General features: G+C 49.3%; 1 protein-coding gene across 1 annotated transcript in view; it reads right to left on the reverse strand.

Moving 5' to 3' along the window:
- The window catches only part of EPB41L4B (erythrocyte membrane protein band 4.1 like 4B), a 117,325-nt gene extending 99,124 nt beyond the window's left edge, over nucleotides 1-18,201 (reverse strand). Inside the window, exon 1 of the mRNA XM_019635862.1 lies at nucleotides 18,033-18,201. The gene's annotated coding sequence lies outside the window, so the exon portion shown is untranslated. The remainder of the gene's footprint in view (nucleotides 1-18,032) is intronic.
- Nucleotides 18,202-18,207: the final 6 nt, after the last annotated feature.

Consider the following 18,207-nt stretch of genomic DNA (forward strand, 5'->3'; position numbering starts at 1 on the left):
TATGAAAGCTAAATTTGTTTAAGTTTTGGGTACCCAAGTTAACATTCTACCTCTCTATTTTCATGGAAACAATGACTTTTAATCCCTGAGAATATTTCTGAGGGATACACGATTGGTTTTTAACCTTGAACTAAAGCACCATAATCTGTTACCCAGCAGAGTGAAAACATTTGATAGGGAGCAGGCCAAGATCCTCGGTGGACATGCTCAGATGGCCAGTGCTCAGGATTTGGTGAGGAGCCCTACTCAGCAACCAAGTTATCAAGGAAGAATGCAGGCAAGTTCTAACAATCAGCACAGTCCAGTCCCTCATTTACAGGTGGGTAAAACAAGGCCAGAGGCCGGTCACGTTGCCAGGAAGCCACTGCAAAGCCAGGGATAGAACAAGATCCTTCTGACCCTGAGACCTCTATAATTTTCTTTCTTAGGATTATTTTGAGATGACTGCATTATGGATGTTACCTGAATAGGCAAGGAAAAGGCAAGCCTAGAACATCTGCTTCTGAAAAATTAAGAACCAAATAGGCAACATCAAAAAAAAAAAAAAACCCACACAAAAAAAACAAAAAACAAAAACCCCCAAAAAACCAAAAAAAACCACAAACCCCCGAAATCTCAGTGCTGAAAACTACTTGACTATAAAAAGTGCTTGCTTTGGGGAAGAAGTTTACGCTTTTTACACTGTGGACCAGAAAAAAACAAAACAAAAAACAACCAAAAACAAAAAAACACCCCAAATCATAGGAGAAAGGAAAAAAGAAAATGAAACAAATTTGTGCCTGACTAAACAGTAACATGCAATTAAAATGATGGATGTCTTGGTGCCAGAGGTTGAGTTTGAAAAAAACTGCTGGAATAAGGGAGCCCTGAAAATAAATTGCCAAATTACTTTTTGCAGCCAGATTTCAGATTCCCCCTCTGTGCAATTCTAAAGCAAGTAGCTCCACATAAATATGCAACAAATTCCCAGGAAACCTGGCCAAGAGAAGGGGTAGAAAAAGAACTAACTTCGGGTGGACAACTGCCCCCACCCACCCTGCCACTTAGGAATGTGACTATATTTACAAAGTAAGGCAGGTCAGTTGCTGCCTCACACACACAAAGCTTCTATAGCTACCAGTCCTGTAAGAACTGTTTCCCTTTTCTCTGCGGAGCCCTTCACAGCTCTGAAAGCACAGTCTGAATGTCACAACACACCCCGTGAGGCAATGGCTGAAGGCATAGGCTCTAGGGGGTCTGAGTCCCCAGCTCTATTACTCAGCTCAGGTCAAGTTTGGTATAGGGAAATTTCTTACCTGGTAAGAACGTTTGAGGATGAAATGAAATGAAGGATTTAATGGGGCTTGGCCCCATGGTTCACCCACAGGGCATGACCTGTGGCGGAGGTGGCCTCATTCTAGGTAGCATGCTCACTCACAGAAAAAAGATGAGTTTTATGGGGGTTAAATGACAAGGGAGTGATTGTGTCCCCATCAAAATTGAAGCCCTAACGCCCAGTGCCTCAGAATGTGGCTGTATTTGGAGACAGAGCCCTTGAAGAGGCAATTAAGTTAAAATGCGTTAATTAGGGTGGGCCCTAATCCTATCTGACTCTCCTTATAAAGACAAAATGAGTCACAGGCAGTGACCTCAGGGATGCCAAGTGGGAAAAGACCATGTGAAGATACAGTGAGAGGGTGGCCATCCATCTACAAGCCAATGAGAGAGGCCTCAGAGGAAACCAACGCTGCCAGCACCTTGATCTCAGAGTTCCAGCCTCCAGACTGTGGGAAAATAAATTTCTGTTGTTGAAAGCACCCAGTCTGTGGTATTTTGTTATGTCAGCCCAAGCAGACTAAGACAGGGACAGACACAGCTTCACATGAGGACCAGGTCTGCATCTGGGCTCCAGCATGCACTCACCACCAGCACGACCCCAACTAAGCCCCCTAAGCTTCCGGATCATGTTTCCTGCCTCTAAAAGGGAGATGACACAGCACCCTTTCCACCACACAATGTTGAGGGTGAGCTGAAAACATAGGCAGAGGGCCCCATCAGCATGGTCAGGGCTGTGCCAGAACCCCTGAGTCTAATAAGCTCCAGGAACTTTCCACCACATCCCTCTGGAGATCCAGAGGCTTTGCTGGGTGGCAGGTGGCCTGCAGACACTTTGCATGGTGCTCCTGGGACTGACTGATGGTGAGACCACTTGTCCCCAACAGGCCGCTGCTTGAACCACAGCACAGTCTTGGAGCCCAAGTTCCTTGGGTCCCACCGAGCAATGGTGGGAACCCAGGTATTCCTTAAGTATGGACAAGGAACCCAGCTCACAAATTCACCCGCATTTTAGCACTTTTACTGATCACACCAATGACTAAGGCACAGAATTCTAGGGCTATTAGGCTCTGTGTGTATATAAGATTTTCCAAAAGGTTAATAATGACTGGAAAAGGACATAAAACTTTTAACCATATCTATGGTGAGCATGGCAGTTAGGGTCATAAAACTGTAACTGAGGCAACACCGTCCATTCATCGGATGATGGGTATACAAATAAAGTTGTCTTTTTATGGCTGGCCTTTGATTTTCTTCTCTCTCTCTCTCTCTCTTCTTGTCTTTTTTTTTTGGTGAGTCAGTAGTCTTAAAAAAAAATGTCTCCTACAAGAAGGCAGAGAATGACACATTTAGATGGAGAACAGGAGGGTGTGATGCTTACAGCCTCTCTGTGGGTTTGGATTTGTAAAGATGGCATTATCAAGCTAATTCCCCTGCGGTGTGTGATGTGTTAGCGCGAGCTGCTGAGAGAAGAATGTTGACTGCAGTTCACCACAGGAGAAGTTAGCCTTCCCTTATTCATTAACTAAGAAAAACAGTTTCCGATCATACATGCATTTTAAAAGCAACAACTGCATAACAAGCAAGGTGCACGCATTAACTAGTAATTGTTATGGAATGTGTCTGTAAAATCGAAGACACAAATAGGAAATTATTTACAGAACGACACGCCTAGGCACAACTACAGGAACTTCTCATCATCTTCAACTGCTATGGATGGACCATCAGCTAATCCCAATGTTCCCCAGTTCAAGAAGAACTAATTCAGCTGGAACGGCTTCTCACACAAGACCCTAATGTCCCAGGACTTCAAATCCTGGTCTAAAGGTATTCCTCCAAGACTGCCACTTAGCCAGGCATGGAACGCCCCCAGCCCTCATACCTTCTAAAAGGCCTACAGAATGTCAAAGGAGGAGAAAACTCTGTATGGGGTTACAGGGTGCCACCCACATGCTAGGCACTTTGAGGAATCTGCTGGAAGGTACACGGAACGGGGAACATCACACAAGTGCAGAGGGTCACAAGGAACGGGTGGATGGGGACAGTGACCACACAGATCCAGCCAACTGCTGCTCTATGGGAATTCAGGTTGTGCAGTCAGATCTTCCTGTTTTTTAAGGTAGTCTACAAATTTGAATTTTTATGTGAAATGTGGCCAATCTTTAGAAGCCTTTCACAGACCTCAGTTTACTTTTTAATTGAAACAGGACATAATATAGATAAAAACGCACAGCTCATATGTGTACAAGTCAAGGAATTATCAGAAGCGAACACATCTGTGCAACCAACACCCAGGTAAAAAAAAAAAAACAACAGAACAGGACCGCCTCCGGGAAACCCGTATGTCTCTTCCAATTTCCACCCTGTCCTTCCTTCCGACCAGTCCCTCCGATTTGTTTTGCCTGTTTTGAAGTCCACGTAAGTGCAATCACAGAGCATGTACTCTTTTAGAGCTGCATGGGTAGCCGGGGATGGTGCCCCTCCAATTCACAGACCTCGTATCGCTGAGCAAAGGCACACAGGTGGAGGACAGGAAATGACACCCAAGTGAATTCACCTTGTGTGGATTCAATCACAGCAGAGAACGACTTGGAACCAGAGGCCTCGATGACTCAGAGATAAGAAGGAATTAAGACATGGGTGGAGTGGGATGGTCAAAGTCTCCCAGAAGGGGCGGGTCTATTCCCAGATCATAGGGACAGCAAAAGGACAGGGGACAAAAGGACAGGAGAGGGGGCAGGTGCCAGTGTGAGGAAGCCAAAGTTCAAAACTCATGGTCACCAAACCCAGCAGAAAGTAAGCAAGCCCAGAGAGGCCAGGGCCAGGGCAGCTGGGACCAACCCAGAGCACAACACACGGGCAGGTTCTGCGAAGGAGGAATCAACAAACATTACCTGGTCCGCTCTCTTTAAAAAAAGACTTATTACGGACAATTTCAAACAAATACAAAGAAAACAGAATAGTAAACGCCTGTCACTCCGCCTGAACAATTACTCACATTCTGTATCACCTTTTCCTCTCCTCCTTTCTCCCCCGGCCCTCCGTTCATTGTTTTACGCATCTTTTTCGGGGATGGTGGTAAATTTACTTACATCAAAATGCACAAACCTGAGCTGTTCTACTTTGACAGGTGAAAACACCTGCGTAATCCACACCCCATGCCATTCAGCACACTCCCTTCCCCCCATCAAGTTTCCGGGTGCCCCTTCCCAGTCAATTCCTGGTCCTCCCCACTCCCCAGAAGCCACAGCTTTTCTGATTTGCTTTCTCTATAGGTTAGTTTTGCCAGTTTGGGAACTGCCCATAAATGGAATGATGCAGAAGGTAGTCTTTTGTGTCAGGTTTCTTTCCCTCAGAATAATGTGTGTGAATACAAAAAGGAGAGTTCTAAAATTCAGTTTGGGCCAAACTGTACAGACGCGTCTTCATCACCCTTCTCATGCCATCTGAGGGGGATAACTATAGTTTTGAGATCAACACTTGAGATAAAAATAACCCCCAATGGGGTTCAGAGCCATCATTTTCAATAAGTTACTCAAGTCCTGCTTTCTTCCCTGGGTCCCATGTTCCAGATACCAGTTTCTGCACCTAAAATGTGCAGATACGACCACGCCAGAGTTCTGACCAACAAGAGCTGACTTGCAGTGCCCTCTGAGAAGCAAGGCAGACCCCCTTTCTTCTGTCTCCTTCCCTGGCTCTTCCCGCTTAAGGGAGAAACCTGAGTAAAAGCACGGAAAAGCTGTCGAGTTCTCTGCAAATGCAAGACACATCTCACTACCCTGCGGTTGCTTAAGGAGAGAGATGCATCCTTGCCTCAGTCTGGAATCCACCCAGGCCCTGGCTTGGTTCTGTGCATACAGCAGGCCCTCAATAAATGCCTGCACCTCTTCCTTTATTTGCTCTTGACGTTCTCTTTATTTCCTTACTGCCTTGAAAATGTCAACCCCACCCAGGTTCGGAAGGCAAACAGAGCGGAGTGGCCTAGCGTGTCGGCTGCCTTCCTTCCCTCCTCTGGAAAGAGTGACAGGAACACTAGCCCTGATGCGCAGGGACTCCATGGGAGGTGAGACAGTTCAGCAGCCACCCAGAGCCTGGCAGAGAACAAGCCTCTATAGATCTACAGACGTCAGCGCCCGGACTCTCAGCAGCCAAGCTGGCCCTGTCAGACACAAATTGCACTCCAACCCTTTCCAGGCTCCTCTCCAGGTGTCTAACCTGCTAGCCGCTCACACTGGCTGCATCTAACACACAGCCAGAAGTGAATACAGGTTTTGTGGCAGCTTAAGACCATTTGGAGGTCTTCTTAAGGAAATAACGTGCCAACCACATCTTATAGTTGCAAACTTTACAAAACCAAGGACCAAGCAAATATGGTACTAGGTAGGACCCCTCCTTACTGCAGGTTCTCAGTCTGGCCAACCTGCCATGCACAAAACATGGGGGTCACATCTCGGCTTCTCCGTCAATCCCACTCCTAAATCGAGCCACCACACCCACCGGATTCCATGTCCTCAAACTCCACTGTATCTGCCCTGCCCGTCCATGCCCAGAATCACTCCAGTTTCGACCCACGATGCAGCTAACAGCAGCTCAGCCCGCCCGCCCACCTTCCATCACCCAGCAGAGCCAGACGCCAAGCGGTCTTAGCCTCCCTTCTAGCCTCCCCTGCTTCAGCATCCTATGAGCTGCCTTCTGTTTTCCAAATACATCTTACGCTTGCCTTCCACAGTGAGGCTGGTGACACTGTGCACTCACCTGGACTGCCAATCCTCCACCGCTCAATGTCAGAATCAACTCAACAGTCACCGCGAAGCCATCCCCAATGGAAAGCCATCTCTACTCCCAAGGAAGCCCAACGTGGGTTCCTTCATTTGTCTAGCTACAGTGGTGCCCGATTCATTCTGCCTCGTGTCACTGTTAAAGCTGTTCACTCTCCTTTTTAAGAGGGCCAGGTGATGTACAACGCAATTTAAGAACAATTACACACCCCACCCCACATGAGCTCCTTTTAAGCAGGGCCCACATGTGTGACCACTTCATATTCCTCACACCAGGCCTTACACATACTAGATGATCCCTGTTTTTTTGTTGTTTTCATTTTCAATAAATAAATGACATAGCTGAGATAAAAACACGTCTTGTCAGTAAACGGGAAAAAAAAATCATTGCTGTCTGGAAAACTCATATATGTAAAAGAGCCCATTCACTGAAGTGAGTTGAAAAGATGAATGACATGCTGCAATCATTCAAGTACAAGCAATTCTTTTCCTTTCAGAAGGCAGCACGTAATTTTGGCATTTTTTTCTTCAGGAGTCTCTTTAATGGAGAGGAGCTATCCACCACAGCTTTTAGAACAAAGCTAAATATTTGTGGACTTCAAAGCAAAATCAACCCCATGTAGAATACTAAGGTATCCTTAACAAGCACTTTCAACCTTGGGTTCCATGCTCTCCCGTTAAAATATCCCACATCCAAATCTCCTTTACTCAACTTTCACCCTTGAGACTCCCCCGGGATCTGCCACTGCCGGCATGTGGGCATCAACCGGGGCCAGTTCCAAACCAGCCTGGGCCCCGCGCTGGACTCTGACCGGCCACTCTCACTGCCATCCACTCAGCTCTGACGCCACCCAATACAGACTGCAACTGACAGAGCAGGTGGCTTGGGCCCCGGGTCTCGGGCCCCGGGTCTCAGGCCCCAGCAAAGCGGAGCAATAAAAGGACTGCAGTCAGTGAAATGCTGCCAGAGTGCGCTGCGGGTTAATAACTAACTCTCGGGAGCCTTTACGGGGCTTTTCTGGGTGAAGCCCATTTCCACTTCATGGGCAGGCGACAGGGCAAGCAATGTTACTGCTGGGCCTGGGGAGAGCAGCGGCTTGCTTTCAGAAGAGGTAGGGGAGCCTCGGAGAGGCAAGGAGGCTTGCTGCATGTCACTGAGAGTAGGAGCCTGGAGGGCTGCGCGCAGGAAACTGCCCTTATTACACACTAATTACTGCTCATTTGCCACAGGTGAGCAGCAGTGAGTGTTCCCAGGCAGAGAGGTAAAATCTGCCATCCCAGAAAGAAGCTTTGGACCACGCGGTCTCCAAGCGCTCCTTTAGGGGTAAAACCCAATGGTTCCTGCTGCCCTGCCTCCCTTCTCTCTGAAGTGTTGACTCTGTGATCCCTAAAGTTCTGCAGGCACCTCCAGCCAGGAAAGATGGAAAGGGCTCACTGGGGGCCTCCCAGAGTATGTAAAGGAACCCAAACGGGAGCTCGAGAAGGAAAGACTCCAAGGTCAAGGGAGACATTCAAAACCAGCGTCAAGAAGCTGATGAAGAGATAGGAGATGAACACAGAATACAAAGAAAAGGCATTCTTTCATCAAATTCACTAAAAACTTTCCAAAGACTGCGTTTCAACCTTTTCAAAGCAACATCCAATGGGAAATGAGGGCTCGCTGGCAGGAGCTGAGCAAGGAGCCCAAATCTTGGGTGCATTATTTCAAGCCTCAGTGCCTTTGCATATGCCAATCTGGCCGCCAGGAAAGCTGTTCTCTCACTGTTCTCTCTGACATTTTCTAGGTCATCCATTTTCCCCTCCACTCTCTCCATCTTAGGCCTTCCTTGGAGCTTACTTAAAACACTCTAGGGCACTTTTCACACCAGGTATAGTGACTTACCTCCAGTCAGATTTCTTCAGGGCGAGAAACCTGTCTTATTGTTCTGTGGGCCCTAATTCAGATGCTTTATTTAAATAAGGCCAGTTTCCTGTCCCAGCTGTAGGATTGAAGTGAATTACCTACAGATCCTGCAATTGCTCACCAAGAGCCACCAGTACCAACTGACTTCAGGTCATCCACAGAGAAACTGAAGTCAAAACGTTCATTCCTCATTAGTGAGGAAAGGCCTGCAAGGGAAGCGTATGGATTTGGAGACTTAGAGAAGAGCTCTCTCTGGTGCCACTGAGCCTGGCTCAGAAGAGGAAGTGGGTACGGAAGACAAGCTCATGAAGACGAGCAGAGAATGAGCTAAACATGAGAAAAATACAACGTAACTAAAGAAAAGAAAAAAAAAAAACAGGCCAAAATCATAGAACAAAGCGTTCCAGGAGGAAATACAGATGGTTCATAAACACGTGGAAAGATACTCAACTCCTAAATAACTGGGGAGAAGTGAAGACCACAAGGACTTCCCAGTAGCTCCCACCAGACTGGTTAACAGGGAACAGAAAAGCTACACAGTAATAAGCATTGGAGAAGCACGGATCAGCAGACGCTTTTATATGCTGCTGGGACTGTGGGAAAAAATTTCACACCATCTTAAAAGGCTCTGCCCACGGCCCTCCCAGCCATTCCACTCCTGGGTACACACCCGAGAGACGCTTGCTTGCATATGTGCACCAGGAGGCCAAATGCAGAAGGTTCAAAGCAGCATTTTTTCCTGATAGCCCCAAACTGAAGACATCCCAAATGTCCACAACAAACGATCCACTTCAATAGATTCCTGCAATGAAATAACTACACGGCAGTAAGAACTACAGCTACCTCGTCAATATGTATGATGCTCACGGGGACACAGCAGTGTGTGAGAAATCCATTTATAAGTCCACAAACAGGTAACACTAACAATGTATCTGTTTAGGGAAACACACCCATGCAGTAAACCAATCAGCTGCGGAAGCGAGGAGAGACCGACCTCAGGAGAGCCAGAGGGAGGGGAAGGGACTGGGGAAAGCACGGGGACCTTAACAGCACTGGTGATGGTCTTTGCTCTTTTAAGCTGGGTGGTGGGAACACAAATGTTCATTGTATTGTTCTTCTTTAAACTATTCGTGTTATACACACTCTTTTGTATTGATATGTCATCATTTAAAAATGTAGAGAATGTGCTGGACAGAGGACTTGCCAACTCTGAGCAACTCGGACAAAAATGTGAAGGGGAGAAAGCTAAGACGAGACAACCTGGGAGGAGGATGGGCACAAAGCAGGGCAGATGCAGGGCAGAGGTGCCAGATGCCAAGCACAAAACGTCCACGTCTCCAGTGGCAGTGCCACGCACGCATGGGCAGGATTTATTGGCGATCGTTGCACAAACGGGAATTAGTGCCATTGAACTGTCCATCTAAACAATGGTTAAGATGGTCAATGGCATGTTACGTACATTTTACCACAATTTTACAAAATCCGTAATTCAAGACAGGTGCAGCTGAACAAGAAAGCAGGTAGGATAAGAGAGAGGCATTCTCGGGCCTACCTCGCCCGCCTGAGCATACGTCAAGATATGATACTGATGACAACAACATTCAGATCAGAAAGCAAGCAGATTGGAGGTCCCACAGGGCCCAGAGATGCAGACTCCACAGGCACCTCCAGACCCAGGAAGCCCGTGTCCTCCTGCCCGGCCAGCAGCGCAGACAATGCCGCCCCTAGCATCGAGCTCAGGGCTGGGAAACATGGAAGCTCTGGATGACCCCACTGGGGGCACAGCACCGTCGGGATATCATTTTCCAGTTCTTAACTTCAAAAAGGAAAGCCTGGGCACTTGGCCAGCGATGACTTGGGGGAAAAGAACCTGCAAAAAGTGCTGAGAAATGGTAGACAGTACCCAAATGCTAAAAATGCTGAAAGGGCAAAGAAGTTCGGAAGAGACTGGGGGTTTTAATGCATGACATTCTGACCCATCAAATCACAAAGGGTTCTGACCTTCTCAGGGAATTCCAAAGAGCACACATGTCAAACAGGAAGGCAGGGTGTGCAGAGCATGGGCTGGAGGGAGAGCACTGGAAGATGGGTCAGGAAACCGAGATTCTATTCTAGCTCTACCACATTGGTGAACTAGCTGAGTGGCCCAAGGTCACCTGCCCCCTGAGACCATGCAGAAAGAGGGTAATAATACCTTCCCAGACAGTGGCAATTAAGAGAAATAACACAGATTCTGCCAGCCTGGGGGTAGGATTTCCTAATAGGTATAAAGGTGAGATACCAGGTGCTCTGCGTATCAACCTCCAACCCCAAGAGATACATACATACATACACATACACATACACATACACACACACACACACACACACACACGAGGTGGATTTAAGTAATTCAGAATAAACACAAAAGAGGACACACACTGATAGGAAGTGTGTCAGGAAGGCTTGGGTGGCAGGGGGGAAAAGGACACACACTATACAAAGATTTAGGGGAACAAAGTGAAACCAACCAGTTACCATGCAGCAGGATGGAAATATGTGAAATGCTTCTCTTAGTGATAATTGTAATGTTGTTCTATTGAGCGTTTTTGAAAACCTAGCCTACTTCTGACCTGAGTGTTGAGACTTACAGCCATCAACCCAGAATGCACTCCGGGTGAAACGATATTCTGAGGCTCAGGGGTCCCCTTCCACCTCGGGACCTCGGGGGCGGGGGGTGGGCTCAGAACCTACCCACCCACTCCTCCCAGGCCCAGGCCTGCTGTCAGAGGAACCCCCAAGACCACCAATCTCCTCTGGCCAGTCTGCCTGGGCTCGAACCTAGAGTTTACCTTTACTAGCCAGGTAACGGGGGCAAGTTTCTTAACTGTGTGCTAAGTCACGATTCTCTCTCCTCTGCAAATCAGGGATCACACCAGTAGCTGCCAATAGAGTTTTTGTGAGAATTCAACCAGACCATCATTTGAGCACTTAGCACAGTACCAGCGGAACACTCCATAAGCCTTGGCTCTTACTAAGAGCTTGAAATGCTCCAGCTCTTCAAAGGGTCCCCATTTATACTTTAAGATTCAGGGGCACAACCGGAGCTCATACTCCTCCCCTACCCCCAGGAGCCCAGAGCTGGGGAGAGGGGGTTTTCTAGCTCCCCCCCCCCATGCATTTGCACCTGCCATCTCCTCTGCCCCAGCACCTTCCGACAAAATCTAACGGCTGAACTCCTATGCATCCTTTGGGACAACTGGATGTCACTTTGGGCATCAAACCTTCTCCAACCCCACCCCACAGTTCAGTGGCTCACCCTCTGCACTACTCTCCCTCATGTGGGGTGATGAGTCATCTATTCACGCTGTCTCCCCTTGGGGATTGGAACTACCTCATCCCTCTTGTAGCCCTCCCCAATGCTTAATGCAGTGTAAGTGCTCAAGAGCCCTCTGCTGACTGAAGAAAATGTACCGTGGTCAAACAAAAGCATTTGTGAAAACAATTAACAATAAACCAGAAACTAAAACCAGGTGGGACTAGTGAGATACATCCAGCTCGAGAGAGAAGAGGAGGCAGAAGGGGGTTAGGAGACTAGGGCAGAGGGGGGCATACCTGAGATGCTGCAAGGCTGCTGCCCACCTCTGCCAGATCAGCTGTGGCTGGTAGCATAGCGTGGGCATCCCTGGGCAGGCATGAGAGTGGTGACCACCCCAAAGCAGCTGTTTGGAACACAAGCCCTTAAATGTAAGGGGACGCTGTGGCCACATCGGCAAGACCTTTAAGCTGCCAGAAAGCAGAGGCGATTGGGGGTAGGGGCTCCGAGGATGGGGAGCTGGTTTCTCACGCAGCAGGGCAGTAGGTGGTGTGCAGCTCAGGTGGCCACTGAGGATTCCCCACCGCAGCTAAGGGTCCCAGGGAATGTAAACGTGGGACACAAGGCCCCACCCTAAAGAGACATATACTGGAGGGTCTACAGTCCCTCTTCAATTGTGCTGAAGGAGGGGAGAGGAATTTTCATCGACCCATATAAATTCACCACTTAAAATGCGTACTTATATCTAAAAACAGAAGGAAAAGGTACAAATGGATACAACCACCAACAGTGGTTACCTCTGATGAGATTTTGGATGACGGTTTAACTTCCCTTGCTTCTCTCCATTTGCTAATCATTCTGCTTTAAACATGGTCTAGTGTGACATGAAAGTGAGGGAATAAAAGCACAAGTCAACCTGAAAATAAACCAAAAAACACAAAAAACCACCAAGATGGATCAGGCAGCTGCCAGGGGCTGGAGGTGGAAAGCGGAGGACAGACAGACCAGGTTCCCGCAGGAGAGAACACTCCATCCAGGCAGACGGAAGGAGGCAGGCAGGCAGCCAGGCTCTGGAGAAAGACGGGGCCCGTGTTTTGAGGACAAATTGTGGGTGGAGGATTTCTGTGGTTATGGAGTGGATTTTTTTCCTAAGTCCCTGTGCAAGAATTGAAAGGGAAGTTCTACCTGTCCCTCCCCGGCCTTTTGCTACTTCCAACTTAAACAGACCTGCGCCTTCATCCACAGCAGTGCACTAGGGACAGAATCCAATGAGATTATGCATGTGAAAGTGCTTAGCAAGTTAATATTTGTTCACTCCTGGACCAGTGCAGCAGGGTCACGTGACTGGGACTGGGACAGCTGGGCAGACACTTCCCCCCCGCCCCCACACACACCATAGTAACACCGACAATCTAGCAAGTGTGGAGGCAGAGTTAGAGTTAGAGATCGCACCTGTATCTCATTTGGGAAGGATGGTCACCATTCACCTGTCTGCTCCCACCCCAGCCCACCTTTTAAAACAAAGGTATTTAAAAAAATATACAAACTCATAACCCACGTAGGTATCCAAGGCTCCCTGCTGCCTCATTCACCGTCTGGGAGGGGGTGGGAGTGGGCTAAGCACCGGAAGCCCACCTTGAACCAAAACCTTCCCCCTCAGGGGCAGGAAAAAGGAAGCCACACAGAGGCCTGGGATAAGGCAAGATCCCTAACTACCCATGGCAGCCAGAACCTTGGGAGAGGGCAGAGATGAAGAGGTGCTTTCTCCTGTTTCCTGGGTGTCTTACATAGTGCCCCATTTATCCCCACAAATGAGGGTGAAGCTATCTTGCCCTCCAAGCTACAGAACTCCACTCCGCCTCCAAGGCCTTCCCCTCCCCCCAAACACTCAAATGACTCCACCTGTAAACTGCTGACACTCTAACCCTTGTCCTGGCCAGCCCTCATCTCTTCACACCTGGACTATTGCAACAGCACAACTGCTCTCCAGGCCTCCTCCAGCCCGGCCTCCACTCTGCTGTGGTGAAAACGGGGCTCCCTGAAGCTCAGGTGTCATACTGTTGTCAACCCCCAGCTCAAAGACAGCCATTGATCACCCATCCCCCCATGCCCCCCCACACACACACACACCAATTGCCTAGAGCAGTATTTAACCCATGGTGGGGCTGCTCTCTGTCCTCTGGGTTAGAGAGCCAGGTGTTTTCAAAGGGTGTGAAGTGACCACCTTCCTCAGAATCACCTGAGGTACCCGTTACAAGTCCAGCTTCCTGAACGACTGAATCAGACATTCTGGGAATGTGCTCTGGGAATTTTATTTAACTGGAGAAAAGAAAATCCCAGGTGACCTTTGTGTACACTGAAGTTAAAGAACTATGTTGCTGTTTCCCATTGTTGGGAGAGATGGGTCCTACTTCCAAATGCCAGGAACATATCTCACTGCCCTGCTTTGATCCTGTGTCAGGACTAGGGGTCTACCGCTGATCCTACGCTCGCCCCCAAAAGCTAGACAATCGGGGTTCCCAAAGTAGCCCATTCCAACTCTTCACTGAGCGACTAAAGGGCAATCACTTCTTTCCCACAGGCCTCAGTTTCGCGTACACAATGGATGGGACAGGTGCTGTCCAGGATCCCTTTCAACTCCAAAATAAAGCATATGATCTTTATGTTGTATCAGTGTGTTGTTGGATCAGAGGTTCCAATCCTAAAATCCTAAGAACCTGCATTCTTCTATTTATTTGGGGGGGGGGGGAGGGGAGAAGCATTTTTTTTTCATCCAAAGTAAAACTTGAAAACCATCTCTCATACTACATCCAACTTCCCATTTCCACTAACGGAGAGCTGAGCAATGTTTAGCCTTCCTGGCACAGGTTTATTTTTTATTTTTTTTAATGTTCATTACTAAAAAATGCTCCAAATCTTTCCCACAGGCCAAAGGCAAGGCATGAGACAGAGCGTACAACCTACCAGCCACCCGTCAGCACCCTGCCCCTGACTGATGCCGTTTGTATCCTTCTTGTCACGTAATTCTCCCAACCTTCCCATTTTAAAGACCAGGAAAATCAAGGCTCAGAGAGCTTCGCACAACCAGCCTGCAAGGCTCATCCAACAGCTCTGCTGATCCTGAAACGCTCCCTGCTTGCACCTGCCAATCAGGAGCACAATGAGTCAACGTGGAGGCCCAGAGATAAAGAAAGCAACTGCGCCAAACGCAATACCGGCCAACAAAGCTGTGCCCTCCGAGGCCTAGTGGGAGTGCTAACCAGCCAGCCACACATCCTAACAGCTTTCCACACAGAGCTGCTGGAAGGCTGCGCGCGCAGGGGTGGCGGGAGACGGGGCTGAGCAACAGCCGCACGAGCAAAAGTGATGCCAGGGATTTAGTCAACAGAGAGCTAATATGAGTCAACAGTGGGTGCCGCTGCCAAGCACACTAATGGCATCTTCAGCTGCATTAATAGAAGGAAAGTGTCTAGGGTAGGCTGAGGGAGTCCTGCCCTGCTCTGACCAGACCACACCTGAGGGCACCTTCCCAGCCAGGGCCAGGTTTTCGGAAGAGGGATGGCTCCGAGTGGCACTCTGATGGTAAGGTGAGCCAAGGCCTCCCTTGGAATCTGGTAGGTAAAGCCAACCCATTTTCAACGGCTTGTTAGAGGCGGGTTTTTAAAAAGACCCTTTATTCCCATATTATCAAGGATTGAGAAACAAGTGACTATCCACAGCAAAGGTTAAGACCATTCAGGCACGTGAAGGGCCGCAGCCCACCCCCAGACAAGGGGCTCCAGGCCTAGCAAAGGAGGATGGCTGGAAAGACCATTCCAGTTGCTTCTTCCCTGATTAGATATAACAACTGGGCTGTGGCTTGGCCAAGAAGTGGCCTTCACACAATGGGCATACTAAACATGAACAAGGGACACTGGATTTGAGATGGTATCATCTCAAGTGTCAAAAGTCTCCAGGAAGTCCCCCCAATTTCCCCAGCCCATCCATCCCCAACACCCTGTCTGGGTGAGCCTGTCCTATCACTTAGCATCACTTAGAATAAAAAGATGCGTTTGCCAAGAGCCCCAGGGTCACCTCTCATTCACCTGTGTGTCTAAGGCACAGCACTTGGCGACGCCAAGTGCTGCCTGAACTGAAAGTGCCCTGGCATAGTCACACTAAGGAAGGTGTTGTTGTCGAGGCAATTTCAGAACACAAGTGTCGTGACCAGGGCTAATAAAATGGCTTATGGCAATGCATAACCACTTTTAGTGTGCTTAGCAAAGGAATTCTTGAAGCTAACACTACCAGAGGGATTTAATTACAAAGGAGCCATAGTTAGCCTGGAGAGTGCACTGAGTGCCTGTGGAAGTGACTGGAGACAGAGAATCCGACTTAGGGGTATGGTGGACAAAGGTAAAACCCATGTGTGCACCTGGCAGTCGTGCAACACCAGAGCCCAGGGAAGTGGTAAAAACCCAGGGACCCAGAAGAGGAGAACAATGACAAGTGGGGCCAAATGCCGAAGAAGACAGCAGAGAAAGGGAGCCCGGTCGAATGGGTCTGAGGAAGGAACACACAGGCTCCAAGTTCATGGGGAGCTGGCTGCCTGGTGCTAACCTTTTAACTCCCAAGAATTAATTACAAGAACTACAACTCTGATCTGGGGAGGCTAGCGTGGGAGATTGCGGTGCAGGTCTAATATCTAATAAATCTTTAAATGGATGAGCCCTGCTTACTGGCGATTTTTCTTCATCTTTCTTCCCTGAGGGATCACATAACAAAAGCCAGCATTTGCTTTTTGCCTTTGGAGTGTGTGTGTGTGTGTGTGTGTGTGTGTGTGTGTGTATCTGTATAGATAAAATGTGGGGTTCACTAATCACATATTAAAACATCAAGAAATCTGCCATCATAAGAAAACCTGGTGATTTTTTTTGTTTGTTTTTTTCTTTGGTCAAGTAGCCTTTTATAAAATGAAGAAACCTTTTAGGGTGCAACAACCCCCGCTCTCCTCCACCAACCCCCTCCAGTGAGGGCTCCACCAGCTGTAATAAGTCGACATTCCCACCCCGACCTGTTCATTTGTGTACCTGTTTGGGTCTATGCACCACACATGCACTTTATTCAGTTTGCATTTTTCATCACAGAAACACCACTGAAGCCTGTCTCACAAACCTGACAGAAGCAATACGTTTTATCAACGGAACAGATGAGAAGAAAATCACCAGCAAGCAGCACTGTCCAAGTTCCCAAGGAGAGGATTCCGTTCCCAGATCCAAGGTGCAAAATGCGCCACATCCTCTCCACACACAAGCTGCCCACTCCAGAGGCAGCCTGCTCTCCTCCCCACCCCTCCCAGCTCTCCAGGCCTTCTCTCCTAAGCTGAATAAAAGCTGGAGAGCCTCAATCTTGGGCAGCAGTAACATTTTAAAGCTATTTTAGACAACAGCTCTAAGCGCCGGAATGTTGGCTCCTTTTCCATGAATTAAAAAAACAAACAAAAAAAAAACCCGAAAGGGTATTATCATAACAAAATGATATCCTATGGAGAGCACTAGAAGCCACAAAAATAAAATTGCCATAAATTGAAACTGTCTCAAAATGAAACCTACACAGGCCAGGCAGGCTCTGATTTTCTCATCTAAAACCCGTACATGTTCCTAGTTCTCTAGTGAAGTCCAAAGCATTTCCCCCACAGGGAAGGCCTAAAATGCTTTCTTTGGAAGTCCGGGTACGTTGTTCCCCCCCTTGAAACCCTCGAGATGATCTGTAGCATTCATCTAAAGCTCAATCACTGCTGTGTCCTCAGTCACACCCAAAGATTCCCAAAGGCACCATCTGCCGCAGCGCCTGGTGCACAGTGGGCGCCCCATTAATGTGCAGATTTGATTTGATCAGATCTGGCCCCTTGGCTAGAAAGACACGTTTGGTAGCTGGACAGCCTGGCAGGGACAGCAGCGGAGGCCTAGCTCTCTGCTGGATGGGGGCGGGGTGCAACCACCTGTGGGAGGGAGGCCGGGAACTCAGGCCCCGGCGCCGCCGCCACCCTGGGGTTCCTCGGAAGCCCCAGGCACGTAGCCTGCGGTAAAGTCCGGCGCGCCAGGCCCCGTGGGCGCCCCAGGGCCGGCTCCCAGCGCCCCAGCAGGAGCTCTGCCAGAGCAAAGTTGGTCAGATCCAAGAGTGTCGATTCTAGAGTTAACTCCCAAGTCGCCTAAGCCCCTGCGAAGTTGCGGGCCACAGGGGCTTTCGGGGATGCGGATTGAGGGGAGGAGGAGACAGCGGACACGGTTCCCTGACTACCTCCCAAACTTGGGGCACTTGCCGGGTAGCAGGCATGGTGGCGACTTTGCGGGGGCAAGCGGGCCACGTCAGGGCAGCCCTTGCATTGCTTTGAGATTTTCTAACTAATAACTCAGCACCATTGAAGCCCCCGCTGGAATCTGGGGGGCGAAGGTAACACCTGTCACCCGCGCCAGGGGGTGGGGACAAGGGACTTGGGTGCGCTGGAGAAGGGACGAGGTCCAAATGACTAGATGGGGGCCACAGAAGGTGCGACCCCGCAGCGCAATGTGTCAAGGAGAGGGCGCAGGGCAGGGATGGGGCCCCGGAAGAGACGCGACGGGGAACCCGAGAGGGAACCTGGGTTAAGAAGTGTTGGAAGGGGGAGGGGATCCCGGAAAGGTGCCGGAGAAGCGCCCCAGAGGAAACCATATGGGGAAGGGGAGGCGGGGTGCCAGTGCCCCGGACCGGCCCCGTCACTCACCGGCAAGTCCACGCTCACTTCGGTCCCGTCGAGCAGGAAGACGCGGCAGTAGAGGGTGGCCTTGGCGGCGCCGGCAGCGGAGATGTGCACCGCCGCGCCGCCCGTGAGCAGGGGCCCTCCGCCGGCCGGGAACACGCTGCCCCCGGGCGCGGCGGGCAGCGGCGAGGAGGCGGCG

Source organism: Hipposideros armiger, unplaced genomic scaffold (assembly GCF_001890085.2).
Source record: "Hipposideros armiger isolate ML-2016 unplaced genomic scaffold, ASM189008v1 scaffold_24, whole genome shotgun sequence".
NCBI lineage: Eukaryota > Metazoa > Chordata > Mammalia > Chiroptera > Hipposideridae > Hipposideros > Hipposideros armiger.